Consider the following 22,826-nt stretch of genomic DNA (forward strand, 5'->3'; position numbering starts at 1 on the left):
ACCTTATGTACTTTATGGAGGGGGAGTAGCTTATGGGGGAGGGGGCAGCTGTCAGCGCCAGAGGCCAGATCTTTGCCAGGTGGAGAGGGCAACCTCATGCCCCACCCCAAATTTCCCAAGTATCTCTCAGAGCCTGGCGCTGTGAAAGCAGCAATAACGGGACATTAGCATGGGGAAGGGGAAGCACGTCGTTCTCTTTGGGCCTGAAGGGGAGTTGGTATTTTGGGAGTTCTTGGGAACAGAGGGTGTCAGTCCTGTTTCAAACCTGAGGCTTCCAGGGGACTCTGGTCTTCCCAAAGGAGGTTGGGGGCCACCAAGGGGTGGGTGGCAGGTGTGGGGACAGTCTGGGTGCTGCTCAACTTCTACAGTTTGTTCATGGGGGGTAGGGGGAGTGTTGAAAATGGGAGGAAGGGCTAAAAGCACCTGCTGGCTCTGTCACTGGTGTTCCCAAAAGGAGGAGGCAGATCTGGGGGCGGGTCTGAATCCTAAGTAGATGTGTCCCCATTCGGGCACCCCTACCCGCCCCCATCTGAAGGATCCCTGGAGCGCATCTTGAGGAATCCTGCCCACCCCCAGGATGGAGCCCAGCCTGGACTCCCTCCTCCTGCCTCCTCCCAGCCAAGTGGGGAATGCCCCCCCCTCTCTCATCGCCCCCCAGTTTGGAGAACCCCAGTCTGTCCCCACGGGGCGAGGCTGACGTCGTCCCCTCCGCATTTCTAGGAATGCCCCTATCCGCTGACTATATTTGGAGAGGGTTTCTAGGGAGGCACCCCGGGTCCCAGCCACAGCCCCCACCCCAGGCAGGGAGCGCGCTCAGCCGCAGACTCTTGCCCTCTCTCTCCGACCCGGCGGGGAGGAGCCGCCCCGCCGCCAGATCCACTACCGCCGCCTCCCCAGCACGGCCAACCCGGGGCCAGCCCAGCCCCCGCCCCCGGCCGGCCATAGGGCGTGGGGGGAGCGGGGGAGGGGGCCGGGCCCGGAGCGGGGGACAGGGGCGCGGCTTTGTGGCGGCCGCGGACCGTGGAGGCCGGGAGCAGCCCGTCCGCTCCGCGCTCTCTGCAGAGAAGGGTTTCCTAGCCCCCCTCCTCTGCCCCCCATCACTTGGATCTTGTCTGGGAGGGGAGGGATTTTTTTCTGGAAGTCTGCCCCCCACCCCACGGAGAAGGATTTGAGCCTGGGCTCCAATCAAGGCGGAGGCTGCAGGGCCCGCGGGGCACCCCCACCCCCCACCGCTCCGCGCACGCCTCCCAAGAGCCCCGAAAGGCGCAGCCCCAGGGCGCCTCCTGCACCCCCGGAGGAGGCAGCGACGGTGAGTCTCCCCTTTTCCCTCCATGGCACCCCTCCCCCGGGCTAGGGCAGTGGCCGCGGCAGGTGGGTGCCCAGGCCCATGGAGCGAAGAGGGGTGCGGGGCGAACGCCTGGGGGGTGGGTGGGAACCGGAGCGGGGAGGCGGCGGCCGGAGCCTCGCGTGGCTCTCCCGGGACCTGGTTAGACGCTGGGCTGCGATCGCTGCCGCCGCCCCCCGAAGCGGTGGGGTGGACTGTCCCCAGCCCCCTCCCTGGCTCCCGAGAGGGAAGTGTTAGGCGGGGAGGTGGGATGGGGGCGAGGCAGCCCCCCACCTCCCAGATGCTCGGGCTGGGAAATTAAGGAGGCGGTTGGAAAGGCAGCCACCCCGCCCCCACCCCGGGAAGCCCATGGGGAAACTGACTCGCTGCGTGACCCCGATAGCAATGCTGTGCGGAGAGCAGGCCGCCGGCTCGCGGGTCCGCGCCCTCTGCGCCCGCCGCTCCACGTGCGCCCGGGGCTGCGCTGGCACGGATGGGGCCGGCGCCTCCCTCCTGGGGACGTCGGAGAGCCGGGAGGACGGTCCCCGGAGAGTTACCACCTTCCCGAAGTAAAGTTGGCCGCCCGCTCCCTGCGTCCCTCCCTTCCTCCCCGGAGCGGGCGGCCATAGCACGTTGGCTTTAGCTTTCGTTGGGCAGGAGTCAAAGAAAACTAGGTTCCGGGGTGCGGATCGGGGTGTCAGGGCCCGAGACCAACCAAGTTGCTCTGGCAAAAGTTAGGGGAGAAAGAAGCAAAAGACATTTTGATTTGGGGGCGGGGGAGTGGCGGTTCTGGTTTCTCCCGCTTCCAATCCCCTCCCGAGGAGCATTGGAATGTGCCGCTCAGATCCTCTGAGGACACATCCATATTTATAATTTATTTTTAGGAGAAGTTGTGGAAAAGGGCGAGGGTTTAAGGTGGGGGAGAAAAGGTGTATATGCGGGGGTGGCCTTTCAGAACCCAGAGGCTAATTGAGCTATTAAGATGCAGATAATTCCCCCCAATCTGGGCAAGCAGCAAATTTGACTTTAATGAGAGACAATTAAGGCACGAATAACTAAACTTTAGCTGGATGGAGGTGGAAGTGTACCAGGCACCACAGGCACTCCCTTTGCGCTTTGCTAAAGGACATTTTGGCTGCCCAGAGTCTTACCCGGGAAATTTCAGGCCCAACTGTGGATCTGGGGGCAGCAGAGGGAAAAAATCCCCTATGGGGTGGGCAGATACACCCTCTCGCTACCACGATCCCAGCTTTTCCCCGTGATGAACTGTCATGTCTGCAGGAAAACCCTGTAATGATTCCTTCACTTATCCAGGATTCTCCTAAATCCTGCCTCCAACACAGCCTGCCCCAGTGTTGTGAGCTGGGGAGGGGTCACTTCTCCAGAAGGGAGATGTTGAAGGCTGTGGTCCCAGAATCGGGGTTTTGAGGGCGAGATGAGTTTATGTTTTATCCAACTGGCCCACAAAGTCCCGCTTTTGGGGTCATTCTCAACAGCGAGGGACTCAGGTCCCAGCAGCCCCGGGAGAGTGAGGGAGAAAGCTGACACCCCAGGCTGCGCCTCTGAAAGTCAGAGGGAAGTGGGGAGGTGTACTACTTTGGGTAAAAGTGAAAGGCTGTGTTGGGGTTAGTCCTGTGTGTGTGTGTGTGTGTGTGTGTGTGTGTGTGTGTGTTTCTCAGTTTGTTCAACCTGCTGTGTTTTTCAGGGCCTCTGCTTGGAAGGCCAAAAGGAGATATGTGAAGGCAAAAGTACAGTCCACCCACCCAACCCCCACCCCCCCTCAGTGGTTTGCTGAGATGTTTTCATGGATAGGATTTGAAGGAAATGAGTGGCACATTGGTTGCTTGACACCCCCAAAATCAAACAGCGCTGAAACCATGAATCATAATTATATTAGATTTGCCTTCAGATCTGTCAGAGGAGCAGCACTCTGCTTGCTTCCACGTGGAATCACAATATTCCTTTGCAATTCCTTGCTGCCTCACTCTAAGTCGTTTTATAAGAAACTGCATACAAGGAGTTTCCAAAGGCAAGGATGGCGGAGGACAAATGTCCCTCCCAGAACATTAACCTTATTAAGTTGCATTAATTTACACAACACACACACATATCCCTGACATTTATTTGTAACCTACAGATATCCATGTACCTTAAATTTATTTGCAAGCCTGGATTTCAATCAAGTGTGCACAACAGGGAATAGAAAAGTAAGGTACCTGAAAAGGTTCAGTGCTTAGTGGACAGGGCACATGGACACGCAGATGACGGAGACTGCACACCCCGGTCTTAGCAAAAGCACTTCTTTACTTCCAGAGCTCTTCCTCCAGCGAGGCTGGGCGATGGGAAATTGTCACACTGTAAAAGAGTGCTTGTGCTTTGCTGAATCGTCACTGCCATCGGAGCTGACTGTCAGATCCTATTTGCTCTGCTAAATAAGGATATCTCACCAAATTGGCCTTTAATGATACTTCTACAAAGAGGGCGCTTTCCGTGAATTACCCAGGCCGGAACACGGAATGTTACGCCAAGATCCTGAGTTATAATCGAGGCGATGAAGCCGTATGTTGAGATTACTGAATGTTTACGTGTGGAAAATCAGGCAGGATTTAGTACTAAATGGGAATGCGAGCGTTTGCTCAGTACAGTCACTGCTTAAATTCAGCCCTCTGAAACCGGGCATGTAATTATATGAATACCTTTAGCAAACTTCCCCCTCGCCCCCCTCCGAGTCTGGAAACAGGCAACGCAGTATGATGAAGAGATTATAAATCAGTACTTTGCAAGTGAGAAGTTGTCATTAATTCGGCAAAGACTCACAGCTTCTTTTCATAGTCTTACCATCATCCCTCCCCCCACCCACTAAGAAAAAAAACCTAAACGTGGAACTGATGTACACACTGATTACCTTTTGCCTTTTTTCCTCTGCGTAAAATTTATTAAGCAGTTGCTATCCCACTCCCCACAAGAAGTGTGGATTTAGGAGAAAAAAAATAGCAACTCTGAATTTCGTTTTTAGCAATACACAAGCCATAGCGAATCTCATAGGGGAAAAAATATTTCAAAAGGAAAGAATATGGTATAGCTGGGGGTAACATTTTTAGAGGTGCTGCTGCAGTGAAACTGATACTTCCTTAAAAATAAAACATGTGTGTATGACTCAAACCAATGAAAGCTGGAAGAGTCCCCACGAGGGAACACTCCCTCTATTTCTTGTTTCCCAGGCCCCCCTCCCCACCTTATATTAAGAACAGAAAGAAGATTCTTGCCAGATAATAAACTTACGGCTTCCTAATAGGCTGGCTCACCCTCTTTTAATTGGGATTGTAAATACAGCTATTTCAGACGTGAGAATAGAAATTAGTCTGATGGAAAAGTTAGTCGACTCCGTACTTACAGTCGCTTGCCAGAAAACAGGGGCGCCCGCAAACAAAATAAAACATTGTTGGCTGGAGTTATTGAAGCTGGAAATTTCTGTCTTTCCCAGCGTCCCAAACTCAGGAAAATGTAAAGTCCTTCTTGCTTCTTATTTTTGGAAAGAGGTGCAAATGAACCCTGGATAGAGACACCTACACAAACATGATGTAAACAACCGTAGACTTGTCAGGCCTAGTAGCTGTGCAGGCTTTTCAGGCCAAAGGGCAGGGGGGTGTTGAAGAGAGTTTGCAAGGAGTGGAATTGGGGGTCCCTTCATCACCCCGAGGCCTCGAGCCCTCCTTGTGGTCTCTTTTCAGAGCAGCCAACCATCAGATGCTGCTTTCTCAGCGTCCTCAGTTGTAGGGGCATGAGCAAATATTTAGAAAGCGTTTCTGATTTTATGTCATCTTCCTTATATAAAAACGTTTGAGCTTAAGGATACACAAAGCCAAATTGTTTCTCCGTGTCCTTGAATGGCTGCACCAGCAGATGAAAGGGAGACACACCTAGGAAATGGAAACTCATGCTGGTGTCACCAGAAAGCCATTTAAAAAATGCCTTGGGATGGTGGGGGCAGATTCAGCCTCCGCCAGAGGACCTGGCCCAGGCAGGGAGAGGAGTGCGTGGCTGGCCTGAGCCTTCGGGTAGCTGTGCAGCCTGGTGTGAAAGTTTCCTCCGAGGTGTGCCGCAAGCTAGGCTGTCTTGTCGGAATCATGGGTGAGGTCAGTGCCCAGGCCTGTTGGCATCTCTGCCCAAGACAGCCTGGACCGCTGCCAGCGCAGGCCTGAACGTGGCCTCAGAGCCACTGCTGGAGCCCAAACAAGCCCCAGACAGGTGCCCGAGGGTCTCTCCTCCTGGGACCCAGCCCACAGCATTTCTTGGCCAGAAAGCGGGGTGTTGGGCTCCCCGAGCAGCCTCCTCTGAGACGCTGCAGGGTCCACTGTCCAGTTACCACGTGGGCTCGGGTGAGGGCAGAACCCACTTTGTGAAATAAGCACAGTCTCCCAAACGCTGGAAGGGAAACAGATGGGGTGGTCCTAAGGGCTCCGAGCAAATCTGCCTCGTCTCGAAGGTCCCGGAGCAGAGCTGTACTTTTGCAGCCCAGGCTGAGGCTCTCTGCTCTCTAGCAACAGGGCTCCCCAGGGATCCTGCCCTTGGGGGATGGAGGTGGGGGGCAAGGGGGTGAGGTCCAGGGGCAGCAACAAAGCACACACACAGCTAAGTCCCCTGCAAGCTACCTGTGTGTGTTTGCTCCTGTCTTCTCCGGCCAGCGGGCCTCTCATCCACCGGGCGCCGAGCCCTCTTATCACGGGGAAACCTCAGCAAGGAAGGCAAGGTTGTAGCCTTGGAGTGGGGAGAAGGCTTTGGGGGACCATCGGTGGGCCAGCTGGGCAGATGAGGGGACATCCATCTGAGCCCCCCTGGGAGGGTGCCCAGAGAAAGAACTGGATGAGCATTCTGGGAGAGAAGCAGCAGGAACCCGCTTGGGGAAGGAAGTTACATCCAGCTCTGAGTCAGCCATTCCCATGGGACTCCCATTGGCCCCAGCAACTGGATACCCGGCCACCAACAGGCCTCGTGGGCTCCTGACTGCATCTTAGCATGGCACTGAAAGGTCCAGACTGGCCCTCGCAGGCCATGCCATATTTAGCCTTAGGTTCACCCAAGAATATGTTAGGTGCTGCTTGAAAGAAGAGCTCTGGTTGCTGGCTGTCACATGGCCAGGGTAGACTTGCTCCCTCACAGGCCTGGCTCAGACGGCCGGCCGGCCGGGTGCTCGCTGGCATCGGTGCCGGAGTCCCCGCCAGAGATCCAGAGCCACGCGACAGGTGCCAAGAAGCCAGCGAGTGCCCCGGTAGTTGGTTCTGTGTCGGGAAGCTTTTCGCCCCATTTTCATTCTGTTGGCGATAAGGACGCCTCCATTCACAGAACTCACACAGGCTGTTTTGAGTCCCTCTCTCCTGCGATGGCCCAGTGTGATATGCCAGCTTGCTGAGTGAGCAGCCTCCTCCTCGGGTGTCAGTGACTGTGGGAGGGGTTAACCCTTTCACAGCCGGGGGTGCTGGCAGGCACAGGGGCCCTGCCTGTGGAGACCTCAGGGGCCACGTGCCCCATGGGAGCCACTGCCCTGGACTCCTTCCTCCGTCCTCAGTCGTTAGTGGTGGGCCCGGAGGGATGGTGCATGGCCCTGAGCAGTGATTTTTGAGCCTTTTTGCCCCATCAGTGACAGCCTCTAGTCTCCCCTAAACAAGTCTTCACCCTTCTGTCGGTTGGATGGCCGTGGAAACCGCTGCTCGCTTTCCAGATATTTTCATCCGGGTCTCCCAGTTGACTAACGTTCCCACATTCCGGGGAAGGAGGCCCTGATGGAGTCCTGGTTCACTTAGAATCTAAGTCTTAGATCATTAGCGAGAGTTTGGAATGACCATTGGGGCCTTGGGGAACGTCGCAGGGTCCAGCAAGGGCCTGGCACTGGGGAATGACCCCTGGAACCTGCTCTGAGGTTCCAGATCCTGGTTTTCTGGGCACAGAGGCGGCACATCTGCATTGAAGCCGCTGTGTGGAGACGCGTTTAGCCAAATATCAGCCAATCATGATCAGCCTTTGGGGGCCTGGGTGGAGCCACCGTACACCACGAAAGCCTTGGCTTGTTGAAAGTTTGCTCTAACTTTGTACATTTTTTCCTTTTTAGTTTTGGCTCTTGGTGCTCAGAGAGCCACCACTTCCTGCCCAGCTGGTTCATTACCGCAGGGAAAATGAGGGACTTTTGGGGGCAGATGTGTTTCCATTCCACTATCATAATGCCCCTAAAAATCCTTATTGCTCTTGCAGTATTCCTCGGGGGCCCCTGGGCTGGCCCCGGACGGCTGGGAAGATGGCAGGTCTGAGTTCCTCCAGCAACTAAAGGAAGAGAGGAGATGCTCCCCGCCGCCACCCCCAATTCTCTCCTCTGGTCCCTGACAGATCTCCCCTCACAGTGCTCAGATGGTTACCACCATCCACAGACACGGGTGGCTACACATGCTTTTTGCCCTGCAGGGACAGGATGTTGGAGATCAGGCCTGGGAAACGGGGTGGCTATGGCTACTGTCTGCATTTGCAGTGGGGTTCCTGGGGGGAGGTGGGGAAAGTGGGAAAGAAACAGGTGCTACCTGTTTGACAAGGTGAATTTCACACTCTGCCTGGTACCTTCCAGCAGGGCCTCTGGGATCCTCACCTTGGCAAGGGCCCTGGGCAGTGCTGGCTTGCTCACCTGCAACCTGAGACAGACCACTTTACCACTCACTGCCTCGGTTTCCCTACCTGCCAAGGGAGGGGCAACAGCCCCTGCTCTGGTCTCAAAGGGTTCTTGGTTGTTCCCAATGTTACAATGAGTTCAAGCTGGTATACCAGCTGTGAAGGCGCTTTGAAAATGGGGCCGTTAAAGCATTCAGCATGGAAGGTATTAGTGCGAGCGTTTATTTACTAACACGTGCCGAATATGCCAAGACAACTCAGACAGGAGCGGAGACTGCAGCCCACACAAGCTCTGGTTTCTGGAATCAGCCACCCCCAGCTCTGTGTCACCCCAGACAAGTGACTCAATCTCTCTGAGCCCCCATTTCTCATATACGAAACGCACTTTTAGGAATAGAAGCTTCCCAAGTCTGATGTGGCACCTGGCTAAATTATTCTAACAGGTATTTCTTTGAATAGCTAATTTATATTCGTGGCAACTGATTGGTTCTCAATTTAAGGTAGAGATAGAAGCCCCCCCCCCTTTTTTTACATCAATTTATGTAAGTAAGAAAGGGTGAGTTGCTAGAAAGAAAAATATTAAACAAAGAATACAGGCGGTATGGAGGATGGAGCAGAAGTCAAGATGGTAGCTTGTAAGGTTTCCTAGGTCCACTTACTTTAGAGTTCTTTTTTGCTTTAGGGATTTTCAAGATGACCCCATGTAGTTGGGGTGGGGAGGGGTGTGTTCCACCCTGACAACCTGGGTGTCACAAGTCTTCCCTGATGGAGTGGGCCCACCCCTTCCTTGCTCGCCAACATCAATGAGACCTCTCAGATCTCGGCCCCTACACCCACCCATAGCCCTTATTTCTCTCTTATTTTAGGACCATGATGCCCCAGTGCCCTCTTTCCCGGCCAAGGCACCTTCTCAGTGAAATGGGGAGAATAATAAACCCTCTGTGTCAGAGCAGGGGCTCAATCAGGCAGCTCTGATGGGTCCCAAAGGGCACCAGCAGCCCTGGGATGGGCAGGGGGGCACAGCAGTACCCTCGGCTTGGAGGGGGACTCCTCAAACAGACCCCGCTGTGCCTGGCCAGTGCACCAGCTCCCCGCCCACTCCTGGAATAGTGGCTTGGAGGGGAAGCAGTAAGCGCTGGATGCCCGCTGGGCAGAGGCAGACTCCAGTTTCACTTTCTGCTGTGTCATGGGGTTGGGGGGTGGCATCGGGGCCCAGCTGGCCAGCTGGGGCGGGCACCTAGACAGCTGCCAGCCCAGCTGCCAGAGCACAACCCACACCCACTCCTGCCCAGCAGCCTGCCAGAATAGGGGCTGGGCCCTCGGGCCACCCCTTAACTGCCTCTACCCACAAAGTGGGGAGAACCTCAAGTTAGAAAAGCCAGGTGACGGGGAGAAATGGTTCCTGTTGATTCTGGATGAGAGCTTTCTGACCAGACACCTGCTTCCTGCCTCCCTTCACTGGGCACATGTCTGCTGAGGAACTACTGTGTGCCAAGCACTGTGACAGGTGCTGGGGGTACAGCAGGGAGCAAGACAGACCCTGCCCTCTTGGGGCTTCCAATCGAGTCGGGGGAGACAGACGAAAGAATAAGCAAAGAAAGAAAGAATCCCATGTTGTGGGGAAAATTCCACACTGTAGGCTTGGCGTTAGCATCTCAGGGAGGGGCGTGCATACATGCCTGCATATGCACATGTGCGTGTCAATAATGTGTCAGCTCTGGGGACACACAGCTAGATGAAGAACACAGACCTGGGGGCCAGATGTCCCCTATTTGAATCTGGACTCTTTCACTGACTGGTGTGTGAACTCAGGTGACCTCAGGCAAGTCCCCGGTCCTGAGTTCCCCTGTCTAGGTGCTAGAGTAAAAGTGTCTCCATGACAGAGCTACAGTGAGGATGAAATACGCGAACATCCCTGAAGAACTAAGGGCTGTGCCTGGCATTGCCCATGCGCTATATAAGTCTCAGCTCTTATCTAAGAATAATAAATGTGCACTGTTCTTCTAGGAGGCAAGGTGGCTGTCCCAGCAGGCTGAGGACACTGGTAAGATGGTGAGTCCTTCCTCCTCGCTAAGCGCGTCCCATGCCTGGTCTCACGGAATGGCCACAACCAACCCGCAGCTGGGCCTGTTCAGATGAGGAAACTGAGGCGCAGGCAGGTGAAGGAATGTGCCCAATGGTACCCGCTGGAAAGGCCTTTGACCCCAGGTGCAAGGCCGGCATCAGGGTTACGGGCCCTGCACTTGCTTTAATGCTCTGCTGTTGTCATCTTGAAATTCGTAATAATTTTGGAACCAGGCGCTCTGGGTTTTCGTTTGGCAAATTATGGAGCCATTCTTGCCCAGATCTGACTTACTTCAAATCTGCCACTCTTAACTCCCACCATCAGGCAACCAGGTTCAGAGGTTTTTTTCAGATCATCAATACAGTGTTTAGTGTGGGACTGAAATTCTGGGGAGAAAATGAAGATTTATTATGGGGCCGAATTATCCAAGGATGTATTTGTTTGTCTGTTACCCCTATTAGAATGCGGGCAGGCAGTTGCCAAGGTCAAGAACCCCAACTCATTCATTGTTATATCCTCAGGGCCTAGCATGTATTAGCTGCTCAGTTAATAGGTGTGATACAATCAATGAATGGGAGGTTGACGAATCTCCGGAACCAAACCTATTTAAATGACACCTTGCAGAAAAGCAGGTTGTTAGTGTCAGCCGTGGCCAGCTCAGCAGGCTTCTGGACAGCCCCTGAAGGGTGTGGAGACACAAGTTTCTTTCCTCTCCCTGACCCCACATGAGTGGTTAAAGCATGTGGTCCTGGATTCCTGTGCATCTGTTATTGGGGAAAGTGCAGTGTTCAGCTGAAAGAATACTCAGGTTTTTGTTCTGGGCAGGTTCAAGTCCCAGCCAGGGGTCAGGGAGCACAATTTCCTGAACAGCTTATGAAAGAGTTTGAATTTTTGGATTAAATGTCCTTTTTCCTCTGAAATTAGAGTTCTTACAGTCTCAAAGCTCCAAATTATAAATATTACTGAGAAGCAAAGAATCATTTCAAAAGCCTTTAAGAGATTTATAACAATAATAAACGTTCAGACGGTTTTTTTTTGCCAACTATTTGCATAGGCATTGTCTCCGTTGCTTCAGCTAACCCTGTGAAGCAGGAGTTACTGTCCTCATTTTCTAAACGATATTATAATCGCCAGCATATATTGAGTACCAAGCACTTCACACGTTTCAAGTCATTTTAGTTGCACAAGCACCATATAAAGGAGGCACTATTATTATCTCTGGCTTTCTGCTGAGAAACACGCTTAGAGAGAGGAACTGACTTGTCCAAGGTCACACATCCAACATGTGATGGGCTGGGCTTCAAGCCCAGATCCTCTATCCCAGGGGCCAGCAGTTAAATATTTTAAGCTCTGCAGGCCACATGGTCTCTGTTCAGCTATTCCACTCTGCCACTGTAACAAGAAATCAGCCATAGATAAACATATGTAAAGGAACATAGGTGTCTGTGCATTCCAATAAAACTTTATTTACAAAAACAGGAAGTGGGCCACATTTTGCCCACAGACTATAGTTTGCCCACCGTGTTCCAGATTCAAAAACCTGCCTTTCTGTTAGAAAGAACCTGGCCCTGGCAACATTCTTTGCCAGCCCCTCTCCCCACCTGTGAGGTGACTAAGTTGCATTTCAGAACGAAGACCACTGGCTCTGGAGAGTCCGCGTAGGTCTCTCCTTCCTTGAAGGAATTATGGAGCTCTTGGAATTCACAGCTGCTTAGACGTACTAGTGACTGCTATAATGGAATACCATGGGGATTTTAAATTGTAATTTTATTATCTGTCAACTGAGTAACTTTGAACGTGGAAAGTGTTGTCGTTAAAGGAAAACCCTCAGTGGGGCAATCTGGCTGTGGAAAAGGTCACCTCTTCAGAGAAGGAAAAATATCTTAAGACACAAAAAAGGTAACTGCTAGTGGGATGGTAATTGGGTGTGTGAGGAGGAGTCGGGGGCAATTTCCCCAACAGGCCAGAGGCTGGAGCTTCAGGATTCCTGTCAAGAGGATGGAGGAGGGCATGCATTTTAAAAACAGTTTTATTGAGATATGGTTCATGATCCATACAGTTTTATTGAGATATGGTTCATGATCCAAACAGTTTTATTGAGATATGGTTCATCCACTTAAAGTATATAATCCAGTGGCTTGGAGTGTATTCAGCTGTAGGCAACCATCATGGCAATCAATTTTAGAATATTTTTATCACCTCGAAAAGAAACTCCGTACCCTTTGGCATTGCCCTCACCCCTGAACCTCCAATGCACCCCACCCCCACCCTAAGCAAGCACTAATCTATTTTCTGTCTCTGTGGATTTGATACTTCATGTAAATGGAATCATAAGGATGTGATCCTTTGTGACTGACTTCTTTCACTTAGCACAGTGCTCTCAAGGTTCACCCATGCTACAGTACATCTTAGAACTGCATTCCTTTTAGTAGCCAAATAACAGCCACGTTTTTATTTATCCATCTGTCAGTTGGTAGACATGTCAATTGTTGACACTTTTTGGCTTTTTTGAATAATGCAGCTATGAATATTCGTGTGTAACTTTTTGTGTGGACATATGTTTTCATTTCTCTTGGGTCTATACCTAGGAGTGGAATTGCAAGGTCATACGGTAACTCCACGTTTAACTTTCTGAGGAACTGTCAGAGGCACGTCTTACATTGCTTTTTCCAATTTTGTATTCTGGAAATTTCCTATCACTGGAAACAGAGAAAACACTGTAACAAGCACCCCATACTCATCATCCAGGTTCAACTATTATCAACCTTTCGTCAGTCTTGATTCTTCAGCCTGTCGTTCTCCACTTTGTTTCCTGCTAAGGAGTTGGAAGCCAGTTTAAACAACTCATTTTATGTTGTTAACTTGGCTAAAAGGTCTTTTTGCTTCAAACCATCCGTTCAGGTCTCCTACACCCATACCGTTGTGTGGATGGAATTTGGGGAGAATGGAGGAATCCAAAATAGTCTCCAGTGGGTCTGTGTGGGGTGGAAAAGGAATAGCTTCTGAGTGAAACAGGACTGGTGACATAATATGCAAAATGAAAATGTGGAGCCGAAACCGGTTTGGCTCAGTGGATAGAGCGTCGGCCTGTGGACTGAAGGGTCCCGGGTTCGATTCCGGTCAAGGGCATGTACCTTGGTTGCGGGCACATCCCCAGTGGGAGGTGTGCAGGAGGCAGCTGATCGATGTTTCTCTCTCATCGATGTTTCTAGCTCTCTATCCCTCTCCCTTCCTCTCTGTAAAATATCAATAAAAAATATATTTAAAAAAAAGAAAAGAAAATGTGGAGCCCTTTATTCAAAAACTAATAATGTGTTTAAAATGACAAGAGCAGAGCATAAAACCAAACATTGGCCCTATGCAACTGCACAGGCCACATGCCCATGAGACCAGCAAAAGGTTGCCCAAGCAGAACTGATTCATTGGACACAGGAATTTAGACCTTTGGTGCCTAGGAGAGACATATGTACCCGTCACCCCCAATTCCTGGAAAAGTTCCAAGGAAAGTTGGGTCTCCCATGGTATGTGGGACAGGGTTCAAACCTATTGCATCTGAGTCTCCAAAAAAATTAGATGACCCCAGCTGACATGTGGGTTATAAGTTCTTTAAAAAAATAGCCACTTGTCTTAAGCCTTCTTCCCTAAGAGCCTACAGTTGTTTGACTTGGCCACACCATTGTGTCCTGTACTCTGAGTGTACTCTGATATCACAGCAAATAATGGGCCTGCAGTCTTCACCACAGAGGCCTGCTGGCCAGCAAACAACCCGGAGCTACAGGGGGACCAGAAATGCCCATTAGAGGCAGGTGGTATGGCCGACATTGGCAACCAGTCATGGCACCCAACCCCTCCCAGCTCAGACAGAGCTCCATTATCCTTCTCAAAGAGTAGCCTCTTCCAACCAATTGAACCTTAGTTCCTGCACTTATCTAGATTCTCAACCCAAGAATGCAGAAATTCCGAGCCTTTAGTGCACCCAAGGCTGCACTTACACTAACAACCTTGTCAAGAAGGGAGGAGAGGGACTCATGAGGAGAGAACAGAGAAGGAGGTTGCAGCTCCTCCTCTTCTCTAGGATATTCAATGAATGTTCATTCATTCAATCAGTTATTTGAGTGCCTACTACACATAAGGGACTGTGTAGTGGGTAGGAGCGGTATAGTAACCAAGACAGACACAGTTCCTCCCCATAGATGCAGGACAGGCGATCATAAACCAAAGATGAACAAAACATTTTAAGTGTGATTAAAATAATTTAATAACAATTACAAAAGCAACTACAACAATAAGGTCTAAGTAAATTCTGGCAGCTCTGGGGTTTATAGACAGCCAGAGCGATTCTTAAAGCAAAGCCCAGCAGAGAGTGACAGCAGCACCGCCAGGAGAAGGCAACAGAGGTAGGTGATTCTGTTTCCGTTTTTGCTTTTTTTCTGCCAACACTCTCTCTCCCACTTCCTGTATCAGATGTGACACCAGTGGGAATGGCGGAAGAAGGCCTCATAACACCCATCCCTCAGCTACAATAATTGGTCCAGGGGTGGACACCTGACCCAATACCACTAATCACAGCAGCCCACTTCTGAGCCCAGCCACAGTGATTGGTTCAGGTGTGGTCATGTGACCCAAGCAGGGCCAATCCAGGATTGTCCTAACTGGAGCTGGTGGGAAGGTTGCTTTTCCTCCTCTCCAGTATCCAGAGCTACCTGTGCCCCAGATATTGAGGCCAGTGAGCAGAGAGGAGCATAAATGAGAGATGGAATGGAGGAGAGAGGTGGGAGTAGGAGAGAGACTAGTGCTGCATTCTGACCTCAGAGCCTTCCAGTCCCTGGATCAGCTCAGGCTCTCCTTTCTTCAGCATAGCTACCCAAGTGAATAACCCCCCATTCTACCCCAATAAGATCAACTTTGGCTTCTGTGTGGCCCAAAGCATCCCAATTCCAGACTTGGGGACTGTTTCCCTCTTCATGGATTGTGTGGCACTGAAAGGGGTAGGCTGTCCTCAGAGCTCATTCTCCCCTAGGTGTGCCTGCTGTACTTGAGAATAAAAGAATCCCTAGACACATGTCCATGTGCCCCTCCCAATTCATTTCCCACGGAATCAGAGCTAAACACTGCCCCCTGTTCCTGCTTGTCTCCATCTCCCAGACCCCATCCCCACACACCCCTCTTCTCCTACCCGGCTCTCCACCATGGACAGAGCACGAAGCTTGTCCTGGCCTCTGCTCTGCTGCCCACCGTGCTGTATTTGTAATGACTTGTTTATGAGTGTTCCCCGCCATGCGTGAGAACCGTGGGTATGGGGGCTCGGGTCTCACTCATCTTTGCACCCCCAGCCGCTGGCACACAGCAGGCAGGCGGCAAGCATGGGAAGGAGGGAGGCAGGGAAGAAAGAAGGAGGGGAGAAAAGGGTGCTCATTCCTATTTATTCTGGTCCAGCCACTGGGTGACTCGGAAAGTCTGTCAAGTTTTGTATTGGTTTCCTCTACTCCAATGTCACCTTCTGGGTAAAGTGCATTCTCCCAGTCCCCTTCCTGGCCCCTTCCCTTTCCTATGCTTTCTTATCCTCGTTAGCACCTTCTATTACTATCAGTTCTTCCCTATGCTCCAGGTGGGCAGGCATCTTAGCTTTGTTCTCTGCTGTATCCTCAGCACCTAGAACTCTACCTGTCACCTAGTAGATGCTCAATAAACATCTTTGGAATGAATGAATGAATGATTTGTGTTCACCAAAACCACAGGCTTACCAAGCTTGTTTCTTAAAAGAGCCAGGCACTTCATGCATTTTACAGGTGTTGTGAACGTCGGTATGTATTCGTTTCCTAGGGCAGCCATAACACACGACAGCTAAACCTTGAACAACATGGTTTGTACTGCTCAGGTCCACTTACACATTTTTTTCCCAGTAAGTATCTGCACTGTTTTCAATCTGTGGTTGGGCATCCACAGACACAGAGGGCCGACTGTATGCGTTGATCTACGCCGTTTTATCCAAGGAACCCGAATACCTGTAGATTTTGGTATCCATAGGGGGCCCTGGAACCAATGCCCACGGATACTGAGGGACAACTAAGTTTTGGGGAGTCAAAAGTTAAACACAGATTTTTGGCTGTGCGGTAGGTCGTACCCCTAATCCCTTCATTGTTCAAGTGTCAATTGTACTACAAGCTAAGTGGCTTAAAACAACAGAAATTTGTTATTTCACAGTTCTGAAGGCTAGAAATCCAAAATCTGGCAGGGCTATGCTCTCCCTACCCCCACCACCTCCACCTCCCATCCAGGTGCTCCAGGGGAAAATTCATTCCTTGCCTCTTCTACCTTCTGGTGGCTCTGATATTCTTTGACTTGTGACCGTATCACTCCAGTCTCTGCCTCTATCTTACACGTTTTCTTCTCTGTGCCTGTCTCTGCTTCTGTCTTACAAGGGTGCATGTGAGATGCATTTAGTGCCCATCTGGATAATACAGGATCAACAACTCCTCTCAAGACCCTTAACTTAGTCACGTCTTTTGCTATATTACCATTTAGGTAACATTCACAGGTTCCCGGGATTAGGAAGTGGATATATCGTAGCTTTCTGGGACCACCATTCAGCCCACTACCGGTTATTTGCACAAAGAGCAGAAAAAGCCAAGATTCCCACCACCACTGCACTGGCCTGACAGACACATAATGAAAAGAGTATTATTATTGTATTATGTTGCTCCAATCAGAGTGTGAAAATGATTTTTAGAACACCATTTTGTTTTTTAATTATCCCAATTAAAAGAAATCATAGCAGGCTTATGATAAAAATAGTACAGAAGAGTGTATGTGGGAAATAAAGGAGCCCCTTTGCAATTTTTCTTGAACTCCAGTTGCATTTTCTCAAAAGTAACCACTGTAGACAGTTTACATAATCTTCATAAATTTTCTAAGTATATTCAAGTGCATACACTTTTTTTTCTTTTTTTAAATATGTTTTTATTCACTTCAGAGAGGAAGGGAAAGGGATAGAGAGATAGAAACATCAACAATGAGAGAGAATCATTGATTGGCTGCCTCCTGCACACCCCACACTGGGGATCAAGCCCACAACCCGGTCATGTGCCCTGACCAGGAATCAAACCGTGACCTCCTGGTTCATAGGTCAATGCTCAACCACTGAGCCACGCCGGCCAGGCTGCATACACTTTTTTGCTCATAACATTAAGATAACCGGGGTGTGTTACAATATATTCTGAAGACAGGACAGCCCTCTGATCCACCTCATTCATTCTAGTGACTTCTAGCATTGCATCTACTTAACCGTCCCACACTGGCCAACATTTTAGTTAACTCCAGGATTTTGTTGTTGAAAAGTATATGCTCTTTGGCATGTGTTGAGTATACTCATAGGATACATTCCTAGAAGTGGAACTCTCTCTCTCTCTTTCTCTTTGTTAATCCTCACCAGAGGATATTTTTTCCATTGCTCTTCAGAGAGAGTGGAAGGGAGGGAGAGAGAGAGAGAGAGAGACATCAGCTGGCTACCTCCAGCACGGCCCCCATCAGGGGACAGGGAGTCAACCCAGGCATGCATCCTTTACCAGGAATTGAACCTGCGACCCTTGGAGCACAGCCGATGCTCTAACCACTGAACGCACTGGCCTGGGCAAGAAGTGGAACTTCTCTCAATCAAAGGATATGTGCATTTTAATTTCTACAGCTATGGCCCAGGGCCCTTCAAAAAGCTGGTATCATCCCCACACCCATGAACAGTGTGTGTGTGAGGGTGGCAAGGACCCCGCGTGTCAGGGAAAGCAAATCCCAAATGAGGTAAGTAGACTTCCCATGCCAGTCTGGATGGGGGTGGACCCGGGCTCTGAGGTCATCCCTGGAGCTTTCTGAGGCAAGCTGTTCTGAGTTCTCCCTCACTTGGGTTTTATAAACATAGGCAGAGTTTGGGGAGGTGAGCCAGGACCGTTGAGTGAGAAGCATTGTGTAACCCAGTATTTATATCTTTAGTACAGTTAGAACTTAAATATGGACAAAACATATGTTCCTTTTAATTTACACAAACAAATATGTTCCCGGGCTTGACACCTCTGGTGCCAAGTTTCTAGGGGAAATGAATTCGACTGTGATACGATAAACCGCCAGGGAGACCATGAGAATGGAAAAGCCGCAGCAAGTCAGCTTTCCGCATGCAGATCTGGGCTGCTGAGAGGTGTCACTTTCTGTCTTCGTTGCAGATAAACCTGCCGGTAATTTCAGCAAATGAAACACGGATCCTGCAAAGGCCAGAGGATGGAGAATGCTCCGGTTTTGATAAAAGGAGTTCTGCTCTGCCTCCAGTCCTCCCTCCTGCTGGTCAGGAGACGCAAAGAGGAGCTGATGAATTGAGGGAGAAGAAACGAGGCCAATGTGAGTCGCCTTTCAAGGGCTATGCTAATACAAAAACCCAACAACCTGAAACTGTTCCAAGCGGGGATTAAAGCAGCATGTTATTGTGAATGATTGCTTAATTTATTGAGCTGTGGCAAGATCTGTAATGAAATACAGCCCTTGCAACTGATAACCTCCTGCTGCAATTGATCTTGACAATTAAGGAATATTTTCCAAGGATTTTTCTGGAACAGCTTAGAATTTTTTTGTCTCTGTGGTGCGGTGCTTCTGAGCACTCATTTTTTCAGGCAAGTTTTTTTTGTTTTTTTTTTTTTTTAGGCATGAAAGGCTGATGTTAATCAGGAAATAAACATCATTTTATTGAATGCCTTGTGCGCACCAGGCACTTATTATACTTTATCTCTAATCCTGACAACAGCCCAGTGAAGGAACTCTTATTCATCCCTATTTTATAGATATGAGGTTTCTAGGTGTTATGTAACTTTCCCAAGTGGCATTGTCCACGTCTGTAGCTACTAGCCACTTGTGGCTCTTTATGTCTAAATTAATTAAAAATTTAAAAATCAAAAAAATTCACTTCCTAGGTTGCACTGGTGCCCACTCCCCAGGTGTGGCTGGTGGGTACCCCACTGGACAGTACGGATACCGGCCATTTCGATGACTGTGGAAAGTTCCAGTGATCAGTGCTGTCCCACGATGTTCACAGGTAGGATTCCAACCAGAGCCATGTGCTTCGAAGGCAGCACTGTTCTGCCGTTACCCCTTGCTATTTGCTTCTCTTCCTTGGGCTGAGAAGTAAGGACTAGAGCTGTGATGCTAAACCCTAGCTGCACTTTCAAATTACCTGGGCTGCTTTAAAAAATATTGATGATATGGTCCCGGCCCTAGAAATTCTGACTTAACTGCGATCGGGGGGTAGGGAGGGGGGGACAGGCATGACGGGCTTTGTAATTCCCCATGTGTATAGCCAGGATCGAGAGCAGCTGGAAGAGGGGGTCCACACACAGTGAAATGGAAAGAGCTGGTTCATCTCCCAGCAGAATGGGGTTGCTGTGGACCCAGACGTGGGCTTCCCCCAGGGCTGCATCTGAGCCTTTCATCAGACAGCTCGGGTTCCTTTCTGCAGGCAGGAAAGACTTGAGCGCTTTCTCACACGCTTCCTGTTCGACGGAGACACAGTGCGGAGCTCTGCTTTCAGGAACAGGCCCTGTCACGCTGCCACGGAAGAAAGGAGATGGGACGCGAGACTACAGAGACAAAGTGGAGTCTGCAGCCCCACCTTTGGCGTGGGAGCCTCGGGATGAACCCATGCTGTAATCTGCCTTACAGAATAGAAGTGCTTCCCAGCTCTGTCCGCTGAAAGGGTTAGAAATACTGACCGATTCCGTCGCAGTGAGCACCGCCAGCACTCCGATTAGGGTCTCTACACACCGCTTCTGACAAGAAATCGGGGTTCTGTGCAGAGACAGCTGATCCCAGGTCTGAGGCAGGACACGTGCAAGAGGAGCATGGAACGTCCTGTCACCCAGGGAGCGTGGAAGCGCTGGAAGACTCTGGATCGTGTCCAAAAAGATGAAGGGGATACTGTGATAGGACAGCTGGCCAGATGGGACAGTCGAGCATCAATAAGAATAGTAACCGCACTGGACTGAAATGTGTTACAGATGTCCAAATCTACGAGTTCACAATGATACCTAGTAAAAAAGCATAAACTCATTTGTCATCTTTGGGGGATGTTGAGAAAACAACTCATCATTTTGAAAACTTTCAAATAAAAGGAAAGAATCAAGTATTATTCCTTTCTGGTATGAACCATAACTTACAGTAACCAAATAGCTGATAAAGGAAGTGTCTTTTTATGGAGGTATTCCAGCTAACACACAAATACGGAAGGATAGGGTTTATTTGCCACTATTTTGCAAGCTCTAACGGGTCCAGACAGTGATCATAGATGTTGCTAACATCACCAGACATTATGTGCCTTCAAATTGAAATCCAGCACAGCCACTAGGAAGTCATCATCATCAACACACACACACACACACACACACACACACACACACACACACAAGCATTAATCTAAGTAGCTTCTAGATCTAATTACTGCTTTACAAGAAATGTAAGGGGGAGAGGAACGTGTGTGATACCAATATGGTGACACAATCGGCAAAAATCCAGATTGTAGGACACTCTTCTATAGACAAACCAACCCAACTTCTCACCAATAACATTGCAAGGGAAGAAAAAGGGAGGGAGAGAGGACCTGCAGATTGAGAGACGTCAGAGACACACCAACCAATCTCAATGGATGAAACTTGTATGGATCCCAATTTTATCCAACTGTAAAGAAAACATTTATGAAACAACCAAAGACTTTTGAACACTGAGTAGATATTTGCTGATATTAAAGCATTATTGTTAGCTTTAGTAGGGGTTATGATGGTATAAACCCCACTCCTTTTTTGGAGTCATATACTAAAATATTTTCAAAATAAATGATTTGTCTGGATTTTGCTTCTAAATATGAGATGAAGGAGGAGGAGAACGGGTATAGATGGAACAAGATTGGTTGAGAGTTGGTGGTTGTTGAAGCTGGGAGATGGGTAGTTGGGGTTCATTGCACCACATTGCTCTTGTGCATGCTTAAAGTTTTTCATAATAAAAATCAATTTAAAAGTGAAGAACAGATTTCCCTTCCCTTCACTCAAGGGTATTGGGTTGGTCTGCCCACCCGCTGGTGGCATCTCTGGGGCAAACCTAGGTAGCAGATTTGAAATACATCTTAGCACGTGTGTGTGTGTGTGTGTGTGTGTGTGTGTGTGCGCGCGCACGCGCGTGTGCATGTGCCAGGCTGCCAGTGTCGTGACAGGCCCACCATAGCTGCTCCCTTTAGTCCTAGTCAGATCTTCACCAGGGGCACCCCCATCAGATCTGCCTCCTTGCACCCCCTCCCCATTAGCCTTGCCCTCCCTGTGCAAGTCCCTGAGGAAATAGAGGCCCATTAGTGGAAAGAACAGGACCCCGAATTGGGTTTAGCTTCAAATTCTGACTTTCCCACTTAAACACAGGACATTTAACCAGCCTGAGTCTCATTTTTCTCATCTGTAAAATAGGCATAATGTGACCTCAACTAACTCAATAAATATTATTGGGGGTGGGGGGGATAGCAAGAAGGACCTATTCTCCACCACATGGAACTAGACACTCAGAGGTGAAAGGCAATCTTAACAGACTGTAAGTACCATGAAAGGCACATGTTATAAAATTTGAGATATAAGGGTGCTTAGTCACATCCTAATTTTTTGAAAACTGGCAGTCACTACATAGGAAATACCATATCTCTCAATCATACTTTTCATTAACCAGAGCATCCATACTTCCAACCACTGAGTATCCAGCTATGCAAACACACAGAACAATTTCCCTTAACTTAGCGTGTACATTTCCACGCGGGAGGTACTATTATTCCCATTTTGTGGGGGAGGAAGGGAAGCATGGAGAGGCAAGGACCTTGCCCAAGGCTATCCCGTGGGTACATGGCCCTGTCTTCTACGATTGGCCCTCTGCATTAAACTTTGAAATGCAGTCACAGGGCCAGGAAATCAGAAAAGCTAGGAGACCAACAAGCTCTCCGGGTCAAATTCCATTTTACAAAGGAGGAAATAGTGGCCCAGAGAGGCCAAGCAACTTGTCTTGGGCCCCACAGGGAATTCGCTGCTAAGCCTGTATCCAGCCCGCTGGAGGAGAAGGGGCGGGGAGGCCCATGCATGAGGGAAGCTGACTCTCACTGCCCCATTTAATGCCGTCCTGGGACCGGACACTTAGATACTAAAACCAGGAAAGTCCTGGGCTAACCAGGATGACTTGGTCACGCTGTCTCGTAGTGAGGTGTCTAAATGGACGTTTTCCAGAACGCGGCCCTGGGATGGAGCTGGCTGGGGAGAACCTCTAAGGCCCTGTAGAAGTGCTAGGCTTCACGCCTGTGGCCCCCGGGGTACCACCCGCGTGTCATCCCAGGGGCCTCTGGAATGGCCCATCACCCAGCATCCTTCCTTACACCTCTCCAGTCTGTCCTCCCCGCCGCCCCCCAACAGCCAGAGTGCTCTTCCTGAACTGTAACCTAGTTGCCCTGTGCCGAGAGCCATGGCTTTCGGACAAACTGTACCTTTAGCAGGCCTGAGGCCCCCTGGGTGGGCTTGTCCAGTCCCACTGTGCAGCTTCCCTCTTGAACCCACCCCACCGCTACGATATTCCAAGCAGGACCCAGATAGCCAGAGACCTAACCCCCTTACACACATACCTTTCCCACCACCCCACCCTTTCCTCCCACAGAATCAGCACAGTTGTAATCACATAGCTATTTGTATATTTAACGGATTATTAATATCTAGTCTCTCCCACCCCTGGCTAGACTGTCAGCCC

At 50.0% G+C, this 22,826-nt stretch overlaps 1 long non-coding RNA gene across 1 annotated transcript; it reads left to right on the forward strand.

Moving 5' to 3' along the window:
- Window positions 1-987: 987 nt before the first annotated feature.
- Window positions 988-21,083, forward strand: LOC308253815. Its single transcript, XR_013961158.1, has 4 exons — window positions 988-1,309; window positions 18,251-18,422; window positions 18,989-19,110; window positions 19,531-21,083. It is a non-coding gene; the product is annotated as an uncharacterized lncRNA (long non-coding RNA).
- Window positions 21,084-22,826: the final 1,743 nt, after the last annotated feature.

This window comes from Plecotus auritus (assembly GCF_963455305.1).
Source record: "Plecotus auritus genome assembly, chromosome: 7".
Taxonomy (NCBI): Eukaryota; Metazoa; Chordata; class Mammalia; order Chiroptera; family Vespertilionidae; genus Plecotus; species Plecotus auritus.